The sequence below is a fragment of the Anomalospiza imberbis genome, chromosome 6 (genome assembly GCF_031753505.1).
Source record: "Anomalospiza imberbis isolate Cuckoo-Finch-1a 21T00152 chromosome 6, ASM3175350v1, whole genome shotgun sequence".
Classification (NCBI taxonomy): domain Eukaryota; kingdom Metazoa; phylum Chordata; class Aves; order Passeriformes; family Viduidae; genus Anomalospiza; species Anomalospiza imberbis.
Genome location: NC_089686.1, coordinates 874,827 through 883,576, shown reverse-complemented (window position 1 = coordinate 883,576; position 8,750 = coordinate 874,827).

Genomic DNA, 8,750 nt, shown 5'->3' with positions numbered 1-8,750 from the left:
GCTCTGGGTGTGGTTCCTTCCCTCATCCCCCTTTCCTGGGCACTCTCCAGCACTTCCCTGCCTGGTCCATCCCGGAAAAGCTTCCTGTGCCAGCTGCTGCCTGGTGTGGGAATTGCTCCTGGAATTCAGGCAGCCGTGCCAGGTGCCCAGATGTCCAACACTGTGCCCAGGTCATCCACACAGAGCACGCAAATTAAAAATGTAAAAGTGACCCCTGCACAGATGGCTGGGACAAAAAGCCAAGCAGGAGTGGATGAAATGGGTGTTATTTGGTTTTAATTCAGGGCCCTGAAACCCTGTTCTGGATAGCAAAGGGAATGAATCATCCCTGATGGATTCATCACAGCCATTTGTGTTCCAAACACTCGCTTTTGCCACACAGCTGCCTCAGGTTGCGTGGGGAATGGAAAGGTTTTAAATACCAAGGATTTTGAAAGCAGTTGGGTTTGTTATTTCAAGGAGAGCCTGAACTGTGGTTAATATTTTTGTGCAGCTACCTGGGAAATCGCAAATTCAGTGGCTGATTACAGGAGAGGCCGGGAGCCGGTAATAAACCCTGATGACGTGTTGGTGCAGCAGCAGGGAGGGCTCTGGGAGTGGGGTTTGGGAATGGTGCTCCAGGAATGGGGTTTGGGAATGGGGCTGGAAGGGGTTTGGGAATGGTGCTCCAAGAATGGGGTTTGGGAATGGTGCTGGGATGGGTTTGGGAATGGTGTACCAAGAATGGGGTTTGGGAATGGTGCTGGGATGGGTTTGGGAATGGTGCTCCAAGAATGGGGTTTGGGAATGGTGCTGGGATGGGTTTGGGAATGGTGCTGGGATGGGTTTGGGAATGGTGCTGGGATGGGTTTGGGAATGGTGCTCCAAGAATGGGGTTTGGGAATGGAGCTGGAATGGGGTTTGGGAATGGTGCTGGGATGGGTTTGGGAATGGTGCTGGGATGGGTTTGGGAATGGTGTACCAAGAATGGGGTTTGGGAATGGTGTACCAAGAATGGGGTTTGGGAATGGTGCTGGGATGGGTTTGGGAATGGTGCTGGGATGGGTTTGGGAATGGTGCTGGGATGGGTTTGGGAATGGTGTACCAAGAATGGGGTTTGGGAATGGTGCTGGGATGGGTTTGGGAATGGTGCTCCAGGAATGGGGTTTGGGAATGCTGCAGAGCAGGAGGCAGGGCTGGGTCTGGGTTACTGAACAAGCAGGACCAGAGCAGATCTGGCAGCTGCATCCCTGGTTTCTGCCTGTCCTCCCAAATCAATGATTTTACTGACTGAGCTGGGCAAATTTATGTCCCTTGTTTTGCCTGTTTGCAGAGCAATAAAGCTCCAGACAGTGATTTATGTGCACAACTCCTGGGTGTCCCAAACACCCACCTCCCTCCCCTCCCTGGGATGTGGGTGCTTGGAGTCAAACAGCTCCCAGAAAAGTGCTCCTTAAATCAGGGAATTGTGGAATGGTTTGGATTAAAGGGACCTTAAATCCCCTCCAGTGCCACCCCTGCCATGGCAGGGACACCTCCCACTGTCCGAGGGTGCCCCAGTCCCCGCGTCCAGCCTGGCCCTGGGCACTGCCAGGGATGCAGGGGCAGCCACAGCTGCTCTGGGAATTCCAGCCCAGCCCCTCCCCACCTCCCAGCCAGGAATTCCCAGTTCCCAGTATCCCATCTAAACAGCAGGAAGTGGGAGGAAGGCAAGACCCAGGCAGATGTGGAGCTGAACATCTGGTCTTTGGAGTGGTTGGTGTAAAAGGGAACAAAAACTGAAGGGGCAGGTGAGTTAATGAGATAGAAAATGTGATTAACAGGTACTCTTTAAGGAAATAACCAATTTTTGGTTTTGAACATGAAATAGATTAAATAGGTCTGTGAGAAAATGGTTTCAAATTAATTTAAAGTAAAATTCTAGAGAGGATTGGGAAGGGTGAGGCAGGTGGGGCTCCCAGATTTGGATCAGTTATCTGGAAAACTTCAGTAAACCTGACAAAACTTGAAGAAAACCTGTGGTCATTGAAATCTGTGTGGTTTCCTCCCACCAGCCCCTGCAACCTGGCCCTAAATAATATTTCTGTTCGTTTTGGCTGTGCTGCAGTGGGGCAGCAGCTGGATGCCAAAAGAGTGGATGTTGTAATGTGAACACAAACCATGGTGAGAGGCTCGGAGCTGACAAAGCTCTTCACTTTTAAATCCACAGCCAAGTGGGCTCTCTCTGACTGCCCTCGCTTTGCCAGGTGGTATTTTGCCATTTATTACTGCCTTTTTAAAATATATGTTCTGCAATTCAGATGTGTCTATAACAGGGATGATATACAGTCGTACTCTGGACTGAGTGCGAGCCATCTGTCAAAAACAAAAGCTAAATTCTCTGTAATAAAAGCCACCAAAAGATTGATATTTCACATTAAAGGCAGAGCTGAAAAAAAAGCAATTTTGTTTATGGGCAAACCTGTGTCTGGCACATTTTTCATGTCATATAAAGATGGAAATCTCACCTTATGGCTGTAGATTGCTGCTATATTTCAGCCTTTACAATTTGGGACAGCTCTGCATGTGCTGCTACCTTAAGAGAGATAATTCCCCACATGTTGTTGATAGCAATGAGTCCATTTGAACACATTCCTGCTGCTTCCCAAAGGTGCAGCATTTCCCACTGGCTGCCCTCAGTCGAGCTGGAGAAGCACATTCTTCAGGAAATTTGATTTGTGTGTGAAACTTGTTTGTTGCTCTCCGCTCCTTTCTGGGTCTCTCACAGAAGCTGCGGCTGCCCCCGCATCCCTGGAATGTTCCAGTCCAGGCTGGATGGGGCTTGGAGCACTCTGGGATAGTGGCAGGTGTCCCTGCCCATGGCAGGGGGTGGGAATGAGATGGGATTTAACTCCTTCCTGCCCAAACCATCCCAGGTCTCTGTGTCTGACCTGCAGCACTGGTTTTGTACCCTGGACTCTGGGGCCACCTCTGAGACGTGAGGCTGTGGATGGCAATGAACAGGACAGGGCAGGCTCAGGGTGGGCACCAGGAGGAATTTCCCCATGGAAAGGGTGCTCAGGCCTGGGCAGAGGCTGCCCAGGGAGGTTTGGAGTGCCCATCCCTGGAGGTGTCCCAGGAATTCCTGGAGGTGGCACTGAGGGCTCTGGGCTGGGGACAAGGTGGGGATGGGGCACAGCTGGGACTCCCGGGGCTGGGAGGGCTTTTCCCACCCCAGTGACTCTGGAATTCTCTGAACACCCCAGCCAAGCTCTCTCTCCACTCCCAGAGCGTTTTCTCCCTGATGGCTGCACCTGTGACAGTGCCAGGATTCCAGGACATCTGCAGGAAGCTGCTCCTGCTCAGGTGGCTGCTGCTGGCTGGGACATGGCTGTTCCCATCCCCATCCCCATCCCCATCCCCAGCCCCTGCTGGACACAGGGGAGCAGGAGGAACTGCACTCCCGGGCCATTTCCATGCCAAGCAGCCCCTTCAAACCCCCCTGTGCTGCAGAGGTTGGGTTTAACAGCGGCTGCTTTGTGCCAGGGTCAGGATTTCTGCTGCCTGCAGCAGCCTCTGCCTGCCCGGGGGCTGCTCGGCCCTCCCGAAGTGCTGTGTGTGAAAAATGCATGTTTTACGATTGGCTTTTCGCAAATATTAAATTGAATACTATATGTATTATATGTATTGTGTTATATTGATTAGAAGTGCTGTATTAACATTTTGATAGTATGGTAAATCTAGTTTTGTAGTTAAAATGAAGCTTTAGTAGTTAAAATAAAAACTATGCATGTGGGTTTTTGGTTTTTTTTAAAGGAATGAGATACTCGCTTTGAGATAACAGTCACAGAACACCTCGATCTTCCAGAGAAGAGGAATTGATGGTTTTCTTATCAGAAGAAGCTAATTTCTTCAGGCCTTGCTCAGACTGGAAGACGCCGTGGGGATTAGAAGAAGCAGCTGACATACAGCAGACAGAGTTTCTTGTTTTAAATAGAATGTATGCATAACCATGAAGTATGCATGAATATGCAACAGTGTATGGTTTTTAAGGGTGATTGCTTTGTTCACAAAACATGTTTTTGGCAGCTTAGTGTCCAAAAACATCCCGACATCCGTATCTCTTTGCTTTTTATTGTCTTGTTATTGTCCTAACTCTAAATTTTTATTACTCTAATTGTATTACTATTATTAAACATTTAAGATTTCAAAAACCTAGTGATTGGCGTTTTTCACATGTGGAAATGGGGGCAGCACCTCCAGCAGCAGCACCAGGTGGATCCTGCTCCTCCAGGACCCTTCCCCAGGAGCACCCCGGGCTAGGAACCATCCCTGGCCTAGTTTGGGCTGTCAGTCTCTGGGAGAGGCAAAAGGGAATGCAAATGGCTTGGCAGTGCCTCTGCAGGTTTTTGCTCCCTGTGCAATACACAGGGATTTGGTTTGGCTGTGGATCACAGAGGGCATTCCCATGGGACACCCAAACCTGCCACAGCAGTCAGCAAATATCCACAGTGTTGTTACAGACACACATTACAATACTGGCCTTTCACAAACGTGAAAATGCATTCTGTGTGTGTGCTGTTACCGCTCCTTTGCTAGAAAGACACAGTTTTTATTTCTGTTGTTCACGGAGCTCCGTGCAATAGCTGATACCAGTGTGCCTGTGTTAAAATGCCTGCTGGGATGGGATAACCCCCAGTGAACACAGGATGAGCACACCTGGACAGATGTGCCACCCACCAGCCCTCACCCTCTGAAGGCAGTGTGGGCCAGGCCCAAAACCTGAACATGATGATAAAAAAGGACTAAAAACACAGCCCAAGGACACACATGCTCTAAAAAAGCAGATCCAAAGAGGAAACGTACTCAGCAGCTCTTGGGCCACGGAAACTGGTTTAAAGAAAAAGTTTACTGTGCACAAGGGTCAGTGAGTGTGCAGCAGGCTGATGGAGTTAAAAGGTGTTTAAGGGGTGTCCCCAAGGTCACAGGGTGCTCCTGGCTGGGTGCCAAGATGCACCTGGCCGTGATAACCTCTGCTCTGTGGGCCTCGTCTGCTGCTGGCCTTGACTGAACCTTTTACATTTGCCCAGGAGACTGAACGTGGTTTTCACAGGGTTAAATTGGAAAGAACAAACTGGGTTTGCAGGGAGGGTGTTTGGAAATCCTGCTTTGGGCTCTCTCTGGGTGTGGGGAGAGCAGGCTGCTCCTGTGTTTCCTGTGTCAGTCCCAGCTCTCCCCGGCTGCAGCTGCGTGTCCGAGCATCCTGAGCTGCCCAGAGCTGCTGGCACTCATGCCTCGGGTTTTAACTTTTATATTTTCAGATTCTCTGCTGCTTTAGTGTGTGGGTCAGGGCTCCATATCAGGGGATGCTGAGCTCTCTTCACAGAGCAGGGAGACAAAACAATTCCTTCTCCAGCTGGGCACCAAGGACAAATGATCCAAATCTCAGCCCAAGAGCACAAACAACGTGGGCTGGAGAGAGAAAAACAAGCAGGATGGGACTGCATGGGCTAAAGCTGGAATGGGACAATGAACTGCAATGTGCCCATGGAGCAGAGCTGATCACAGTGAGAGCCCCCGGGAGCGCTCGTGCATTTTGGGACCATTTGGGTTCATCTTGGGTGCAGCCCTGGCTGGGCTCTGGTGCTGCCCAAGGTGGATCCATGGAGGAGATCCTTTGAATAAATCCCTGCTTTATTCTGTGACTCCATCTAACTCCTTCACAAGGCATCAGACCTGGGGACAACATCTGATGTGGGCACACCAAGTCCCCTCTGCCAGGAAAACCAAGTGTTCTGCTCCCTGGAGGGGTGAAACATCATCACGAGGAGCAGAGTCTGGCCGTGGGTTGTCAGCTTTTGTGCCTTCCCTGTTTCCCTGTCTCAGCCCAGGGAAATCCAAGCTCCAGGCACTTTCTGCTGCAGGAGAATCCCCCCCAGCTGCTGGTGTCCCCCAGCTCAGTGCTGGCGCTTTCCTGCACCTAAACTTGTGCCTCTGTCCCCTCCAGGTGCCTCCCCCTCACCTGAGTTATCAGCTCAAGGTCACAGGGTCCCAGCATGGTTTGGGTTGGAAGGACTTTAAATCCCACCCAGGGCCACCCCTGCCACGGCAGGGAAACCTCCCACTGTCCCAGGCTGCTCCAAGCCCCTCCAGCCTGGCCTTCCAGGGATCTAGGGGCAGCCACAGCTTCTCTGTTAAATTAATCCTGATTTGGGGTTTTTTTGTGAGGTTTGTTTGTTTGTGTTTGTGTTTTTTGGTTAGTTTTGTTTGGGTTTGTTTTGCTGCTGTTGTTTGGTACAGGAGGGAAATGTTGAATTAAAGGTTCTGCTCAAGCCATTTTCCAGCCACATTTCATCAGCTGCTTCCAAATGTTGGGTCATTGTGTTCCTGGCTTATTGTTGTTATTTACAGGAGTAAATAAAAGAGGAGTGATACAGCCTGGTGGAGTTTTTTAATGAAATGATTGTCTGACAAATTCCTGGGGCTCTCAGGAAGGCTGGAGGAGGCAGTGCTGTGAGAATTGGAGCTTCCTGAGTAACTGCAGGTTTTTCAGAAGTGTTTTTATAAATGATGTGAGGGGGAGAGGTTGGGGCTGGAGGTGGGGACGTGGCTGAGCAGCTGGAGTGAGCAGAGTGGGACCCCTTCCAGGGGGAAGGAGAGGTTCTGTAGTTACTTGTGTAGGGGCAGGCAAAGGATGGGATGTGAGCCTGAGCCAGGTGTGCCCTGGAGGCCAAAGGCACCTGGGCTGGATCAGGAATAGGTGGCAGCAGGGATTGTCCCTCTGTGCTGGGAACTGCTGAGGCCACACCTCAAATCTGAGACCAGTTCTGGGCTCCTCGTGACAGGGGACCTGGAGGGGCTGGAGCAGGGAACAGAGCTGGAGAGCGGCTGGAGAATTCCTGAGGGAGCTGGGAAGGGGCTCAGCCTGGAGAAAAGGAGGCTCAGGGGGGACCTTGTGTCTCTGCACAGCTCCTGACAGGAGGGGACAGCCGGGGGGTCGGGCTGTGCTGCCAGGGAACAGGGACAGGAGGAGAGGGAACGGCCTCAGGCTGGGCCAGGGGAGCCTCAGGGTGGACAGCAGCAGGAATTTCCCCATGGAAAGGGTGCTCAGGCTGCCCAGGGAGGTTTGGAGTGCCCATCCCTGGAGGCATCCAATGAATTCCTGGAGGTGGCACTGAGAGCTCTGGGCTGGGGACAAGGTGGGCATCGGGCTCAGCTGGGACTCCATGGGCTGGGAGGGCTTTTCCAGCCTCAATAATTCCAGGATTCTGAGGGACACAGTGAGACAGTGACAGGGCTTGTTCACTGTGGTAATTCACTTGTAGGGAATTTTGAATGAGTTAGAGACAGGACCTCTGAGCTGTTTTTGATGATGTGGTTTATTTTCTTATCTTCTACACAGGCAGGAAGGGTGAGTTGGGCTCACATCTTCACTGCACGGTTCAGAAGGTCACAAGACCCTCAGTCACAAGACTTTTTAAGGAATTATTGACCAATAAAACACTGCCAACAAGGATATTTATGTTTGTGACCCAATCCTTAAATATTTCCTCTTATGGAGCCATGCTGCAGTGTGAGCTTTCTTAGCCAATCATGTTATGGCACACAAACCCACAGTGCTGCATTCTAAACTCCTTGTTCACCTCTGGAACTGCTTTATTTCTATACCTTAAACTCTGAAACTCTAAACTTCCCTTTCCTTAGCTGAACGTGTCTCTGCTTTAAACTACAAATCCACATTCTCACTTGGAGCACCTCAGTTTAGGAGACTTCAAAGATCTCAGATCAAATCCTGGGTTTAATTCTCAGCTTTGGCTCACAGGCCCAAAGTTCTGAGAGTTCCCTGCATTTCAGATTCCAACATTCATTGCTGCTTCTGGGTCACACGTCGCAGATCTTTGTCCATCAGGCAGGGCAGTGAGAGCTGGAATAGCACCCTCTTGGGGTATGGGTGTTGGGATGACCCCAAGAGTGCAAAAGTCCTCGTTTCCCAGCCTGTGCAGCCAAAGGAGTCTGGATGCGCAGGATCGGCTTCTCAAGGTTGTTTATTTTCCCTTATCTAGAACATTCTCTCTCTCCCTGCTGAGCTCTGTCCAGCAGGTCGGCCATGGCATTCTGTCTGTCCTCAGGGTGGTGTTTACATTTTATACCAAAAACTCCGTGTGCCATGTTTACAATAACGTGCCAATATCTGTCATTTATGTTGGACAGTGTGTCTGCGCCTTAAACCAACAGAAAAGTGTCACCATCACAGCGAGACATGGAGGGCAAGGAGAAGGAGAAGAAGGTCAGGACACGCCCAAATCTCTCCATCTTGTCCCCCTGAACCCCATTCTAAAAACCCCAAAATTCCACTTTTCCACCCTGTGTTAATCCAACTACCACACTACTCAAACCCCTGTGGCTTGTAATTCCTCACACAAAGCTGGCAGTTTTCCCCACGGGCTAAAATGGAAGCCACAGGTGTTTTTGACTTCATGCCAGGGTCTCCAAGCCCCCTGCCAGGGTCTGGAGACAGCCAGGGCAGCCAGAGGGATGTGCTGGGTTCCCACAACACCCATCCTCTTCCTGTGGTCCCTGAGAATTCCCTGCCAGCTGTGGATGATGATTTCTGCTTAACAGGGGAGAGTAAGAAGTGGAAGAATGGAATGAAGTGTCCCACATGGATATGTGACCACACATGGCTTGAAATGGACGCAGAGGGAAAACCATTTGAGACAGAAAAGCAATTCAGAGCCTCCTCCCAGGCAACTCTTGTTCCAAGGGCTCATCCTGCTGTGTTCCAAGATCAA